Raw genomic sequence first — 17292 nt, forward strand, 5'->3', positions numbered from 1 at the left:
CAAACATTGTCTTGTCACTCTCCAGTGCTAGGATCTTATATACATCTAAAATACCATGTCTTTAACAGACCCAGGCCACAATACATTTGTAGGGGGAAGAACTGATGCATTTTGTCAAACAAATTATGAGAAAGAAACTCAGCCTGCTCCCAGAATTTGCTCTGGGAAACATCTAAGGCTTCCCATGCCAGAGATTCTCGATAGAAGGGACATAGACAGCCTTTTTTATTTGGGGGAGGGCTAGAGTTAAAAATAATAGCTGCTGAATATCACTGGAGTAATTTTGTACCATAACTAAATCGGTTCCCTTTTAATAAGTGAGATGAGTGAGCTTCAGAACCAAACTCAGAGTTTCCTTTATTCATTAAAATTCCTAATTATTTTGGAGGGGCAAGGGGAGCTAAAGCCCCAAATTGTTTATGCCCATGAATAATACAGTATATTCAGCTTGAGAGCAGAAGTAAAGGAGGAATACACCAATTCCTAGGGAAATTAGGAAGTCTAGAGTACAGGCTGTTCCAAGTCTCTGGGAGATGAAATAAGAACAATCCAAAGAGGGGAACTCATGTATCTGAGACAAAGGTTATATTAGAAAACAGATGAGGCTAGTGACAAGGAAGTAACATGGGGCTACCAGATGGGCTGCTAAGCATGGTGCCTTTTACTCTCAATCTACTAAAATGAAAGAAGCTGAAGCCAATTGGCACAGGGTTTGTGGACTGGGGAAGAACTGTGCTCTGCATATATTATAAGGCACTGAACAAGTAGGTGTAAAGGATACTTAGAAACTTTGGACACAATTTCTGTGTCAGTGTTTGGCCTTCATATTGACTGTTCTCTTTCACTTTCTTCTAAATGCAGCTCTTCGATAGAGTTTAAGACCAGAAGGGACCATTAGATCATGTACTTGTATATTATAGGCTCTTACATGCATCCAGTTACCCCTGTCCTGGGTGCTATAACTTGTATTGAGTAAATCATTACTCGTGTTTGGCTAAAGTATATCTTCTATTCTTAATATGGTAGTTCATTCCTTTGATTTTTAATCACCCTCCCTGCTAAAAATGTGTTTCTAATTTGAATTTGTCTGGCTTCAGCTTCTGGCCATTGGTTCTTGTTAGGCATTTCTCTGCTAGATTAGAGAGCCCTTTAGTACCTGCTATTTTCTTCCTGAATTAGACAAGGATGTGTTATTTCGCCCATCCTATTTCTTGTGGTTATAGACTGGGTGATGCGGAAAGCCACCGAAGATAGGCCAAGAGGGATTGCATGGGGACCCTCTGGTCATATTGAAGATTGTGACTTTGCGGATGACATCGCCCTGATTTCAAGCTCTCAGATGGACCTCCAAGAGAAGACTGATAGAGTAGGTATAGCAGCAAGGTGCGTGGGACTTAATATCCACGCCGGTAAGAGCAAAACAATGAAAGTAAAAACAGCCAGTTCGATGAAGACAGTAGTATGTGACGTAGAATTGGAGGAGGTGAACGATTTTAAATATCTTGGTAGTTACATATCGGCTGATGGTAATATTCAGAAGGAGATATCTACCAGAATCGGTCTTGCAGCAACTGCATTCTATAGACTTCAGAACATTTGGAGGTCGGCCATCTTGCAAATGAAAACCAAGGTAGAGATCTACAGGTCGAACGTCCGCTCTGTGTTGCTTTATGCGGCGGAAACATGGAGGACCAACAAGAAGATAGAAAATCGGCTTCGGGGTTTTGAAGGAAGGTGTCTTAGGCGAATTCTTAACATACACTGGCCGCAGCGTATCACCAATGTTGAAGTGAGCCGATTAACGGGCATTAACAACATAGTGGATGAAGCCAAACAACGAAGATGGATATGGTTGGGGCATGTGTTGAGAATGGGTACTGATAGACACCCTCATATTGCCCTATGATGGACACCACAAGGAAGAAGGAGGAGAGGTAGACCATTGGGGACGTGGCGAAGGACCATTGAAGAGGAAATGAAAGGCATGGGAATGAAGTGGGATGAAATTTGATGCCTCGCTCAAGAACGAAATGAATGGAGGAGAATGGTTGACGCCTTATGCTCCACTGGGAGTGAATAAGAGGAAGAGAGAGAGATTTTCTTCCTGTGACGATACTTGTATATAGCCCTGACAGAATTGAGGTTCTGTAACTTCTCTTAAGAGTGTCTTGTATGCTACTGAAAGGAACACATTTTCCTGTGAATACATCTTCCTATGATACTACTTTCATAGCTAGTTGTCTTTCTGTCTCTCTATGGCATATCTCCTCTTTAAGAGACCAAGCACCTCACATGTGTATGCCCAAGACTGGTTGCTTGCTTCTGTGTACCACCACAAACTCTTATTTTATCACTTTCCATTTGTAGTTAAGTGTCAGTGTGTATTCTCCGAACACTGGAATTGTTCCTCCATTATAGTCTTTCACAGACACTTTTGACACTTTCTGGCCCCAACTCTTCAGCTGGGCCACTAAAAAAGTTCAATCCCCTTCTGGGGTGTATCAAAGTTCAGGCCACTTTCCCAGTGACTGGGGGGGGGGGGGGGCGGGGGAGGACCCAGGACAGGACCTGGGCCCACTCTCTACTCCAGGTCCCAACCCAGGGACCCTATAGATAGCTGTTCACTACATCCCTTTAAATAAACTGCATTGCTGCTACAATTCCCTGGGCTACTTCCCTGCGGCCCCAGCACATTCTTCACCTTTACCTCAGAGCCTTGTCCTGTTTTGAGTTCCAGCAGCCAGCCCAGAGCTCCTTCATGTGCCTCCAGGCCTCTACCAGCACTGCTCTGTCCAAGGTTCTGTAGCTCCCTCATCCAGCCAGGTGCACCATCCACTCTCCTCCAGCTCTAGCAAGGAACTGATGATCTCTGCTCTGCACTGCAGCTTCTTTTATATGGGCCTGCTGGGCCCAGACTGGCTGCTGACTGCAGCCCCTTCTGATTGGCTACATCCCACACAGCCAGTATAGGCAGCTTGGAGGACCTTCTCCACTGCCCTTTTCTGGGGTGGAGTGTGGTAGAGTCGCAAGGCCTCCCACAGAGGGGTCTCAGAGCCTAGTCTACCCTGTCAAAGACACAAGAGTACAGCCAACAAGCTAGCTGTCTATGAAAATACCCAAATGGCAGCAGGTGAGTAGTTCATCCACAGACATGACACTGTAATGAAGTGTAAAACAGAAGTGCATTTGTCCTGAGGTGAGGTATCCAGCTAAAGGGATATAATAACTCTAATCTGCCCTCCTTTTAATGTGTGGGAAATACAAAGTCTCCCATTTGTGTAAGTTATGTAGGAGATGCTTTCCTTCTTGAATGGAGCACAGCATAACACTGAAAATGTAGCAGTTTGCTGTTAGCCATAGATGGCAATACAGTGACAATAAGGTGTGACCATCATGAGCTAGAAATACCTGTTAACAGAACTTTGGCAAACACTAACAGCAAACCTTGTAGCCTTTCCTTTTAAGAGCCACTAATTCAGGGTTTCTCTGCTTGAAGTGCAAGTTGACTCCTCTGTATAAATTATTTAATAAAGTAGATCAGTTTTCTATTCCTTCGTATACCTCACAATATGGACCAATATGACACTTCCTGTCTGAGTCTACTACCTACCTCTAATCTAGTTTTAACCACTACAATAAGTCAGCAAAAGCTAGAATTGGGTGCATGCAGCAAAGCTTACTTTAATCCAGTTACATCCAGTTATTGGGTAGGTTATTTGTTTTAGACCCAAATATATCTGTGTCTCATGGGTAAGGTTGGGCCTGCACAACACAATACAATTCAAGTTTCTAATCCCAACAAAATTTGCAGGGTTTTCAAATCCATTGTAGACATAGGAGACATCTGAGAAATCCAGAACTGAGTTCAAATGCCAGAGCCACAACTGCTTCTAATTTCAGGAATATTCAGATGATGGGATAAGAGGAGAGTGTTTTGAGACAAGATATCCCCCACTCATTTCACCATTAATTACTGGATTGGGGTTTTTTTAAAAATCAGTCTTTGATTTTTACTATCTGAGCCCTGGTCTACACACAGCCCCGGGGTCGAACTAGGGTACGCGAATTCAGCTACGTGAATAACGTAGCTGAATTCGAACTACCCTAGTTCGAATGACTTACCCGTCCAGACGCCGCGGAAGCGAACTCCGCGGCTCCAAGGTCGACTCTGCCAACTCCTCCTGCCGCGGTGGAGTACCGGAGTCGACCGCGGCGCTTCCGGAGTTCGAACTATCGCGTCTAGATCAGACGCAATAGTTCGAACTCCGAGAAGTCGAACTCGCCGCGTCGACCCACGCGGTAAGTATAAACGTACCCTTATAAAAAGATATTTACATCTGATCCAAGCCTCTCTCCATTCCCACAGGTCTGTTTTATTTTCTTGACGTATTATTAATTTCTCTGAAAATTAGTGACATAAAAATGCTGAATCACAAACCCGCAGCTCAAAAAAAAAAAAAGCAGTTCATACACTGAAGACATGTATCTTACCTCACTTCAGGCTTCCCTGTCTGCTCTTTGGTGTCATGTTCCTCATTATTGGCCTCTGCTGAAAGGTCATTTAATAGAACTGCTCATTGACAAGTAATGAGAAAGATGCTACATGGTAGTTCAAATATCTTTTCTCATATGAGAGGGCCCAACAACAATGCAAGTGGAGCTGTTTCCAAAACCAGTCCTGCAGCAAAAATTAAGTCATAGTAATATTTTTCAACCCATTCTCAAAATCAATATTCACCATCATACCAGGATTCCATAGGCTGGGAACTACTGCAACAATGAAGTGTTACTGCCACCTATAGGTAAGTAGTAGCATTAACATTCATATTTTATAATACAAAGTAGAAACACATATTGAACTGGTCACATTTTGACTGGTCAGGAAAGTTTTAAGGGATTTTTAATAATTTTTAAAAACACCTTATAACATCTAAGCTATATAATTTGAGGGAAAATAAATGAATCCCAGTAATTACTTCTCAAAGCATTTGTTATAACATTAATTAAGTATTCACTTGGATGGCCTACTTTTGGCTGAACAACTATATGATGATGCTCGCATGTCAACAATCTAGAGAAGTCTCATTATAAAGTCTAGAAAGACCAAACAAAAATAATAAAGTACGCACACAATGATACTGTGTTTTCTTGTTTTACTGAATTAGTACCAAATTCGTACTTAAAGGCAAATATAAATGAAAAAGTGGTGTTTAAAAAGCATTTTTACATTTGAAGCAATAGACCAGAACAAATTTTTGAACTTACTTTTTGAAGTTACTCAGGTCCATTTTTGTTGTGATGTTTTAAGATGATTGAAAGACACAAAACACTGACAAACATTCCTCTGTCCTACAGTGAACCTGAAAACAAAAGAATTTTCTAACATGATATAGTAAATTTAACTTTTTTTCTAAAAATAGCTGTAGGAACAGAGGATGCTATCCTGGTAGAAGAGCCAATCAACTGGTTTATTGGTTGATGTGAAAACAAATTCATATCCCTTCCCCACCCCCACCCCCCCAAAAATTGTTCTGGTCTATTGCTTCAAATGTAAAAATGCTTTTTAAACACCACTTTTTCATTTATATTTGCCTTTAAGTATGAATTTGGTGCTAATTCAGTGACTAGGTGGGTTGCATATGAATTACCTGTCTATTTTCTTCACTGAAATCTTTAAAGAGAATTTTTTTAGAAGTATAATTTCTGTAAGATATACAAAACAAAACTGAAGGCTCACGCTCACCGAGAGACCGTAGAGGGTGACATTGCAAAAGAAGTCAAAATAACTCTACCATCAACAAACCAAAAATAAAACATGCTTTATGTTAAAATCTAATTAGTCAGGCATCTACACCGCGCTCATCTCCATGCTATCCGATAATAAGGACTGGATAAGGCCAACCAACTGGTAAAGTTCTCTGCTGACACATTAGAGACTTGGGGCCATTTTTAGGTCCAAGCTATTGCTCTTCACCCTGGCAGAAACCGTGAAAGCTGTAAAGGGAAAATGCTCTGATCCTGAAGGCAAAGATTGCTCCGTGTCCTGTCACTCCACAGTGATCCAAGTGGCTGAGACATCAGAGTGTTGACATGTCTGAAGGGAGACCTATCCGGGCTTATTTGGACAAAGAAAGTTTCTGTAACACAGAACCAGGAGGGAAGAGCAGTAGAAATTATGTGTTAAGGACTGAAGAAAAATATTGCTCCATTGAGGTCAAAATCAAAGCAGACCTCTCTGGACAGCATTTCATAAAAAGGGAAGCAGAGGTAATTAAAAAATAGCATAAAATAAGCACTTGAAATTACCACAAAATCGTAAGCAAAAGAAACCTATTTGCTCATACAAATTCCTTATTTTCATGCTTGGCTACAGTGACTGTACAAGTGGACCTCTACCATTTGAAAACATAACCCTTGAAAGTTAAGGCATCTTAAATTCAAACCCATCAGGCCAAGTACTGTATCATTATCACTGAATCTGTTTGTGTCTCAACCTTCACATTATTTAAATATAGTTTGTTTCATACTAGTATATGTTGCATGGAATGTTTTTGTTGATATGTATACCATGTTTCCAAAGTTTTCCCACTTCATGGGCTTTTGTGTGTTGTCACAGTTTCATTGGTTCAGGGATGTCCCCTTCTTTTGAACTGATGGATACAGGCAGTAATCTTAAACAGATTTGGTGACCCTGTAGCATTAAATCATGCTTTGTGGCGCTTTATTCCTGCTTCAGAAGACGTTATGCATTAGTGGGTACATAAAATTGCACCAGAGAGATTGAATACACACTGAAAAGAAATACATGACTCCATATCATCTTAATGTTTAAAAGTGGTGTGCTACTGTTTTAAAGCAATTTGTGTTTAATTTTCCAATTAAAAGGCTTTAAATAGATTTTCTGACACATGGACACACACACACTTCAGGAGTTCTCCCCAGCTGAGAGATTGGGTGAATTAACAGCTTTCATAGTCAAATGCTGTCCTTGATCAGCTAGCTAGCAAGGATGCCATTAGCCTAGACAATTAATTTCTTCCTCCTTTTACTCAAAAACTGCTTGTGTCATCATTACTGCAAAGACACAGGACATAAAACTTCTGCAAGCAAATTGAATAGCATACATTCCTCCTTAAGCCTCTTGTACTTGAACATATGTCAGCCTGAACTACACTCCCACCCGAGTTTTCCACTCTACTTTGCCAGGGAAAAAATCCATTTTGAAAAAGCAAGTCTTTGCAATAATTCATCACATATATTTTAGGTTTAATGTGTATTTATATTATGAAATGTGACTCTTTAGAAATGGCACCTTCTTTCTTGAAGAGACCTGTTCCCTGTGTATTTAGTTATGTGCTTACCTCAATGACCAAAAACAAAAAACAGGAAGAAGTAGTTGCCAGATTTTACTGTTTTTTATTGCTGTTAGCCCTTCAGCTAAAACAGCTGAGAGTGAGCTGGATTATAGTTTTTTTGTGTGCATGGACTATTGCAGGGGTCGGCAACCTTTGGCACACGGCTCGCCAGGGTAAGACCCCTGACGGGGCAGGCCAGTTTGTTTACCTGCCACGTCTGCAGGTTCGGCCAATCGCGGCTCCCACTGGCCACGGTTCACAGTCCCAGGCCAATGGGGACTGCGGGAAGTAGCATGGGCCGAGGGATGTGCTGGCCACCGCTTCCTACAGCCCCCATTGGCCTGGGACAGCGAACTACAACCAGTGGGAGCTGCGATCAGCCAAACCTGCAGACGCGGCAGGTAAACAAACTGGCCCGGCCTGCCAGGGTGCTTACCCTGGCGAGCTGGCTGCCAAAGGTTGCCGACTCCTGGACTATTGTTTGCTAAATTGAAGGCAATAAGATTGCAGAAGTATCAATGAGGGCATAATGTGGTCTGCAGAACCTTTATTATTAATGCACAAGAAGGGGAAAATTCAAGTTAATTTGCCAGATCCAAGGAAGAGTATGTAGGGCTGGCAATTAAACACACACACAAACTTATCCACTTCTAAATTAAGCACATTTAAAGTGGAAGTCATTGAGGCACATAGAATAGATTCATAGATTCCAAGGCTACAAGGGCCACTCTGATCATCTAGTCTCACCTCCTGTGTAACACAGGCCACAGCCTATCCCCAAAATAATTCCTACAGCAGATCTCTTAGAACAACATCCAATCGTGATTTTAAAAATGTCAGTGATGGAGAATTCACTGTCATCTTTGGTAAACTGTTCTAATGATTAATTACTCTCGCCATTAAAAAAAAATCACCTTATTTCCAGTCTGAATTTGTCTAGCACAGTGGTTTTCAATCTTTTTTTCATTTACGGACCCCTACAAAATTTTTAAGGGAGGTATAGACCACTTTGGAAATCTTAGACATAGTTTGCAGACCCCCACGGGTGTGTGTACCACATGTTGAAAACCACTGGTCTAGCTTCAACTTCCAGGCATTGGATCATATTATACCGTTTTCGATAGATTGAAGGATCCACTATTAAATATTTGTTCCCCATGTAGATACTTCTAGATTGTAATCAAGTCACCACTTAACCTTATCTTTATTAAGCTAAATAGATTAAGTTCTTTGAGTCATGTTTTCTAATTGTTTAATCATTCTTGCAGTTCTTTTCTGAACTATCTCCAATTTATCAACATCCTTCTTGAATTGTGAGCACCAGAACTGGACATGGTATTCCAGCACTTGTTGCACCACTGTCAAATGTAGACAAAATATAAGTTCTCTACTTCAACTCAAGATTCCTGTTCATGCATCCCAGGATTACATTAATTATTTTGGCCACAACATCACCCTGGGAGCTCAGGTTCAGCTGATTATGCACCACGACTCCCAAGTCTTTTTCAGTCATTCTAACAAGGATAGAGTCCTCCATCCTATAAGTATGGCCTACATTCTTTGTTCCTAGATTAATACATTTACATTTAGATGTATTAAAATGCATACTGTTTGCTTGCACCCAGTTTACCAAGTGATCCAGATTGCTCTGAATCAGTGACTTTTCCTCTTCATTATTTACCATTCCTCAAATTTTTGTGTCATCTGCAAACTTTATTAGTGATGATTTTGTTTTTTCTTCCTGGTCAGGAATCCCACTGGAAACACACCCTACTCAATGACTATTCCCTGTTTACAATTACATTTTGAGACCTATCAGCCAGTTTTTAACCCATTTAATGTGTGCCACTCTAGTATAATATTCTTTTAATCAAAATGTCATGAGGGACCAACTCAAACATCTTACAGAAGTCTAAGTATATTATAGCAACATTACCTTTATCAGCCAAACTTGTAATCTCATCAAAAAATATAAAATTAGTTTGACAGCATTTATTTTCTACAAATGCATTTTATTTGCAATAATTATATTACTCTGCTTTAATTCTGTATTAATCAAGTCCTGTACCAGTTGCTCCATTATCTTTCCCAGGATCCAGTTGAAGTTGATAGGCCTATAATTACATGGGTCATTCTGTTCACCCTTTTTAAAATCTGGCATAACATTTGCTTCTTCCAGTATTCTGGAACTTTCTTAGTGCTCCAAGATTTATTGAAAATCATCTCTAATGGTTCAGCGAGATGCTGATTTAAAAATATCCAACTTTAGTAGCTTCTGTTTAACATCCTCCAGAGATACTAGTGGAATGGAAAGAGTATTACCATGACTATATGATGAGACTATATAACCATTTTTTTCCTCAAATACAGAACAGAACTATTTATTGAACACATCTGCCTTTTCTGAATTATTTTTGATAATTCTACCATTTCCATCTAACACAACTGTCAGGATTCTTTTTGTTCCTAATATATTTTAAAAACTCCTTGTTGTCCTTAACTCTGATGGTGATAGAGTGCTCCTTGTGTCCCTTTGCTTCCCTTATCAATTTTCTATAATTCCTAACATCTAATTACGTTCATTACTATCAACTTCCCTTTTCTTCCACTTGTTATATATTATTTTTTATAGCTACCTTAATTTCCTCTCTAAGCCAGGTTGGTTTTTGAACCAGTATGGCCTTCTTTCTCAATTGTGGCTGTTTGGGCAACTAGTATGGTGTTATTAAATAATTCCCAAATATCTTTCACTTTTTTCTGATTAAATTCTTCCTCTGAACTGATCTGGCTCATAATTGTTTTTAGCCCCTGGCGAGCCGGGCCAGTTTGTTTACCTGCCACGTCCGCAGGTTCGGCCAATCGCGGCTCCCACCGGCTGCAGTTCGCCGCTCCAGGCCAATGGGGGCTGCAGGAAGGGCGGCCAGCATGTCCCTCAGCATGTCCCTTCCTGCAGCCCCTATTGGCCTGGAGCAGCGAACCATGGCCAATGGGAGCTGCGATCGGACGAACCTGTGGACACAGCAGGTAAACAAACCGGCCCAGCCCGCCGGGACTTTCACCAGGGGCGGCTCTAGCAATTTTGCCGCGCCAAGAACAGCGGCACACCGCGGGGGGGGGGGGGGCGCTCTTCTGATCGCCGGTTCCGCGGCTCCGGTGGACCTCCCGCAGGCACGCCTGCAGATGCTCCACCGAAGCCGCGGGACCAGCGGACCCTCCGCAGGCACGCCTGTGGGAGGTCCACCGGAGCCACCTGCCGCCCTCCCGGCGACTGGCAGAGCGCCCCCCGCGGCATGCTGCCCCAAGCACGCGCTTGGCGTGCTGGGGCCTGGAGCCGCCCCTGGCTTTCACTAAACAAGCGGCGGCCCTAGTTTGAGAACCACTGGTCTAAAGCACTAACAGACTATTAGGAACCATTAAGAAAGGGAGAGATAAGACAGAAATATCATGCCACTATATAAATCCATGGTATGCCTATCCCTTGAATATTGTGTGCAGTTCTGGTCACCCTATCTCAAAAAAGATATTAGAAATGGAAAAAGTACAGAGAAGGGGAATACAAATGATTATGGGTGTGGAACAACTTCCATATGAGGAGAGATTAAAAAGACTGAGGCTGCTTATCTTAGAAAAGAGAAGACTAAGTGGGGATATGACAAAAGTCTATAAAATCATGAATGGTATGGAGAAAGTGAATAAGGAAGTGTTGGTTATCCTTTCACATAACAAGAACTAAGGGTCATCCAATGAAATTAATAGGCAGCAGGCTTAAAACAAACATAAGGAATACTTCTTCACACAACGCACAGCCAATCTGTGGAATTTGTTGACATAGGGGTATTGTGAAGGCCAAAAGTATAACTGGATTTAAAAAAGAATTAGCTATGTTCATGGATGATAGGTCTATCAATGGCTATCAGCCAAGATGGTCAGGTATGCAACCTCATGTTCTGGATGTCCTTAAACCTTTAACTATCAAACATTAGGAATGGACAACAGGAGATGGCTCACTCTAACTTTCCCTGTTGTTTATTCCCTCTAAAATCTCTGGCACAAGCCACTTCAGAACACAGAATACAATAGAATCTCAGCATTACAACCACCTCAGGAATGAAAGTTGTTCGTAACTTTGAAAAGTTCACAATTCTCAAGAACAAAACGTTATGGTTCTTTCAAAGTTTACAACTGAACATTTGACTTAATACAGCTTTGAAACTTTACTATGCAGAAGAAAAATGCTTTTTTTGGGGGGGTAATTTACATTTAACACAGTACTGTACTGTATTTGCCTTTTTTTTTTTTCAATTTAGTCTCTCCTGCTGCCTGTACTTCTGGTTCCAAATGAGGTGTGTGGTTGATGGGTCAGTTCCTAACTCTGGTGTTGGTAACTCTGAGATTCTACTGTACTGGGCTAAACGGCCAATTGGTTTGACCCAATATTGCCATTCGTATGTTCTTTATAAGAGTTAGGCATGCGTGTAAGGACGTGCAAGTTGACTTGCAACAGCAGATGAACAGAGGCACATCTGACAGGTGTGTGCATCCCACCAGGTTAGCTGAGCATGCATTATACCTCTTACCCCAGTTAGGCCCCTCCCCCCCCCTAGGGTTGCTAACTTTCTAATCACACAAACTGAACATCCTTGCCCTGCCCCTTCTCTGAGGCCCTGCCCCCACTCACTCCATCCCCCCTCCCTCTGTTGCTCGCTCTTCCCCACCCTCACTCACTCATTTTCACTGGACTGGGGCAAGGGGTTGGGGTGCAGGAGGGTATGAGGGCTCCGGATAGGGGTGCAGGCTCCAGGGTGGGCAGAAATGAGGGGTTCAGAGTGCAGGAGGGGGCTCTGAGCAGGGGCTGAAGGGTTTGGCGTGTAGGAGGGAGCTCTGGGCTAAGGCAGGGGATTGGGGTGTGGGAGGGGGTACAGGCTCTGGGCTAGGGCGTGCAAGCTCTAGAGTGGGACCAGAAATGAGGAAGAAGAGCAGCAGAATATAGACCCTGGACTTCAGAAAAACAGACTTTGATCCCCTGAGAGGCTAATATGAGGGGGAAAGGAGTCCAGGATTGCTGGCTGTATTTTAAAGAAGCTTTACTGAGGGTGCAGGAATAAACCATCCTGATGTGTAGAAAGAATAGCAAATATGGCAGGCGATCAGCTTGGCTTAATAGAGAAATCTTCGGTGATCTTAAACACAAAAAGAAAGCTTACAAGAAGTGGAAACTTGGACAGATGATTAGGGAGGAGTATAAAAATACTGCTCGAGCATGCAGGGGTAATTAGGAAGGCCAAAGCACAATTGGACTTGCAGCTAGCAAGGGATATGAAGGTAACAAGAAGGGTTTCCACAGGTATGTTAGCAACAAGGTGGTCAGGGAAAGTGTAGGACCCTTACTGAATGGGAGAGGCACTCAAGTGACAGATGATGTGGAGAAAGGTGAATACTCAATGCTTTTTTGCCTTGGTCTTCACAGATAAGGTCAGCTCCAATGGGAGCTGCAGAGTCAGCTCTCGCCTGGCCGCACCTCAGCCTAGGAGCCAGAGACATGGCGGCTGCTTCCTGAGCGCTACACGGAGCCTGCCAGCCCTGCACCAACTGGACTTTTAACAGCCTGGTCAGCGCCAGGGTCCCTTTTTGCCCTGGTAACCCCACTCCCCAGTCACAAGCCTGTCACACCTGCCCCATCCATCTCCTCCTCTCCCTCTCAAACACGGGCCCCAAGGCAGCTCAGCCCTACGCTTCCTACCTGCCCCTGCCTTCCACCCCCGCCCCCAAGTTCTCACAGGCACCGAGATCTGTCCCGACCCCGCCTCAGGCCGGGTGAGGCGCTGTACGCCCTCCCCCCCGCCGCCATGCACCTCCCCGCAGCGCTCGGACACAGCGCGGGGCCCCCGCGCCCGCCCCAGGACCCTCCCCCGGGGCCCTGCCTGCCACGTGCCCCACCCCGGCCTAACTGCCGCAGGGCCCTCGGCCCGCTCTGCCCGCGGGGGCACAGACACTCCCGCACCGCACGGGGCCGCCCGCCGCTGCCGCCAGGGGCGGCCGATCCCAGGCCGGGGTCGGGCCCGCGCCCCGGTCACAGCAGCGTCCCGGGCGGCAGCAGCACACGCTCCCCTCGCCTAATGTTACTAGCTTGTTTATTATTTTGTAATGGGCGGGGGAGGGGGCGCCCCGCACGACCAATCAGGAACGCCGTTGCCTGGACGGATGGCAGCGTCCAGCCAATGCTGGGAGAGGGAGGGTCCCTGTGGTCACGCGCTTATTTATAGCATGACATCATCTGTTTGCACGCCGCAGCCTAGCTTGGTGGGGAGAGGAGGGAAGGGGCGGAGCTGGTGGGCGGGGCAGGGCCGGTAGTGGGAGGGGAAGGTGTAGCTTGTTGGAGCTCGGGTACCTGGTGGCTCTTACAAAACCCTGAGGAGGCTGCGGAAAGAGTTGCCCTGCATTGCATACAGCTCCCACCCCATGTACTGCTGATGCATCTCTATGCCTGGTACAGCATGTTGTATACATCCCCCAGGCAAGTGTCCACGGACCTGCTACTCGGGGGTCAGGAGAAGCTCTTTGTGCTTGCCAGTGGCTTTTAACTCATTGCCTTGTACTCTGACATCCTGCTCAGTTCTTTGCAAATAATTCTGCTGCATGGGGGAAAGGAGAGGAGGGGGCAAAGGGTTCCTGAATGTACTTTTGAGCCTCTCAGGTAAAAGGAGCTTTATTTATGCTAATAATAATAGGTGCATTGTGATATTTGTTCTATCTTTCGTGGCACCTTTCTTGGAAGCCTCTCAAAACACCTTACAAACATTCATAAAGAATACCTCATAACACTCGTTGGAGGCAGACTGACTGTATGTGCCTAGGGCAGAGATCATGTCTTCAAATATCTAGGAAAAGGGGCATGTTAAATTATACTAATATGGTAAGTAAGTAATAAACCAGTATTAACCCTATATGGGGTAACTGAGGCATAAACAGGTTAAGTTACTTTCTGAAGATTATACCAATCAGCGTCAAAGCAAAGAGCAAAACCACATTTCCAGACTCATTTGAGGAGTCCTGGTGAAATGAATAAAGCATCCAAGCAAGTGATCAGAGCTGTTGATCTGCGAAATATTGAGTGAAAAAAATTGAGATTTTTAAATGCCTCATTGAATGACATACACAGAGCAAAATCTTCCATCATAGAGGTGAAATACATTAGATATTACATAAAAATTAGTGCAAGAAAGGACTCTCCCTTTTGAAGTCTTAGCAGCTTAGATTAATTCCACTATACAAACTGAACTATTGCAATATTGCAAACTCCCAAGTATTAAAAATCCATACAACAGCCCCCCCAATCATGAGCTGTTAAAAAAAAACTACATGTGGTTTTCTTTCTATTTGACTTTGAGTTTTTGAGCCCTTAGAATACACACATCACATTTTCAAGCTTTTCTCTGGAACCATGAGGTCTAGGAGTGTATGGTTGTTTTAAATTAAAGCTGAGATTTCATTTAATAGGACTTTGGGGTCTGGGTCTTTAAGGAAAAACACCAAATATTGCAAGACTCACAATTAAATTGTGAAAGCTGGCAACACAGCTGTTGCTTAAATTATATACACTTTGGGGTTCTTGTTTTCAATAAAATAAATGGTTAAAAATCTACTTCTCCCACCTAGTGGATGGTCCTTTTCTTGCGGTCCTTGCTCAGTCCAGACACTATTTGAATTCAGTGAGAGTTTTTCTTGAGTAAAGACTACAAGACCGAGAGCTGTGGTAAACTCTGGCAGCTCAACCCCAGCAGATGGGAAGCAGACTGGACTGTAATTGGGAATTGTAGAGTAGAAGAGATCTTCTCACTTTTCCAGTCTGCTTTATAATTCCCTGCTGAGATTTATATTTTTTGGGCCTTCTGCAGTAGATTGCTTTCCCTTAGATTGGTCTGGCTGTCTACTGGAGCCAGCATCTGCAGTCTCTGGGGCCTGCAGAGTGTGGAAGGCGGCAGATACTTTCTACTGGATGCAGGCATATTTGAGTTTAAAACTTCCCAGTTTTAGGGCCCATTTCTCAACCCTGAGCCAAGCCCTCTTGGTAAAAGAGGTTTCCGTAGTGATAAGGGGAAGGAATTCTCCTTCCTTTTCCACAGTAATGCAACCATTTCATCTGTCGCTGTACTGTATCTCCTCTCCCCCTCCCCCCATAAGGATATTTAGTGAGTTAATAATCCACAGTCAAAACCCACCCTTAGTCTTCCAAATCACAGTGTTCATTGTTCAGAGGGAAAGTTTGTGGGGCACAGCTCTTGTAACCTTCTCTGGCAAACTCTGGATTTATTCACTGCAAAATTGGACCTCGGCTTTATTCAGTATGCATATTTGTTGTATGGTGTGCAATGAACGAGGCAGGTTGACACATATTAAAAATGAGGACAAAATAAAAATTTAAGAGCTGCCTCATTGTATAACTGTATTTTACTACATAGGAGCAGCCATCCTAGGTCAGACCTGACATCCAGCTAGACCAGTATCCTATCTCTGACAGCCAATACCAGATGTTTCAAAGGAAAGTGCAAGAAACCCTGCAGTAGACAGCTATGGAACAGTCTGCCCATAGGGACATTTTCTTCCTAATCCCCTCAATTAGAGGTTGTCTTATACCCTGAAACATGAGCATTTATATTCCTTCCAAAAATATCTGTGTGTTACTTTTTTTCAAACCTTACTATTATAACTCTGGACACATATTCTAGTTATCTATGAAGATGTCCAATCCTTTTTTGAATCATGATGAGTTCTTGGCCTCAGTTATACCTTGTGGTAATGAGTTCCACATTCTAATTCTGCATTGTGTGAAAAAACATTTATTTTTATCTTTTTATATCCTTTTAAAATTGCTGCCTTTAGTTTCACTTACTGTTCCATTGTTCTTGTATATAAGACAGGATGGTGAACTGAAGTTTCTGATCTACCTTCTTACCATTCGTTATTTTATATACCTTCATCCTAATCCTTTGTATTGGTTTCCTCTTGAAGGTAAAAACTGCTAGTATTTCCAATTTTGTCTCATAAGGAAGTTTTTCTTTGTCTTTTATCATTCTTGTGACTTGTCAGCCATCTTTGAATCCCCTCTATTTCTGCATATCTTTTTTGAGTTGGGGTGCTCAGAACTGAACACAGTATCACAATATGCAGGTGAGTGTGCACCATTGATTTAAATATATCTGTACATTTAAAGAGTTCCCCATGCTGCATAGGAGCAGTCATCCTAGGTCAAACGTGACATCCAGCTAGACCAGTATCCTATCTCTGACAGCCAATACCAGAGCACAAAAATAGGTAATATAACAAAAAAGGTAATATAACATCAGGCTAAATTTCTTTAGTAAGTTCTCTTGGATGGAGACAAATTGCAGCCCTACCAGCTCTTCCCCCAACCAGTCCACTCCTCCCTTGCTCACTCACTATACTCCCTCACCCATACCAACCTCTGGATTTGTAGACAGCCTTCCCCACAATTCAGGAAAGGAGATGTTTCCACAGAAGCTGCTGAATCCCACCTTCCATGTGGGAAGAGCCGCATCACATACCTCTGTGTAGAAGCATGACCCACCACAATAAGTAGTTAACTAGAGTGTGTGGAAAACATAGCTCTGCCTTGAAGAGTTTTCAATCTGAATAGACAAAATACATGGGTGAATTCTCAAAAGGTGTCAGTGCTGGCCTAATTCTGCTCGGCCACTGAAGCCAATGATAAAACTCCTGTAAACTGAGCCCTTTTGAAAATCCTACCAATGGAGCTGAGGGAATGGATGCAACATGTGAGCAAAGTGAGTGAGTAGTTTTGTTTGGCATGTGGCATGTTAATTCCAAAAGATGTGTGTTTGTGTGTGTGTGTGTTTATGTTTGTAATGAGAGATCAATTAAGGATTTTGAGGTGAGATATGAAAGAAGTGGTGAAGAA

Source organism: Mauremys mutica, chromosome 3, assembly GCF_020497125.1.
Source record: "Mauremys mutica isolate MM-2020 ecotype Southern chromosome 3, ASM2049712v1, whole genome shotgun sequence".
In the NCBI taxonomy this organism is placed as follows: Eukaryota; Metazoa; Chordata; order Testudines; family Geoemydidae; genus Mauremys; species Mauremys mutica.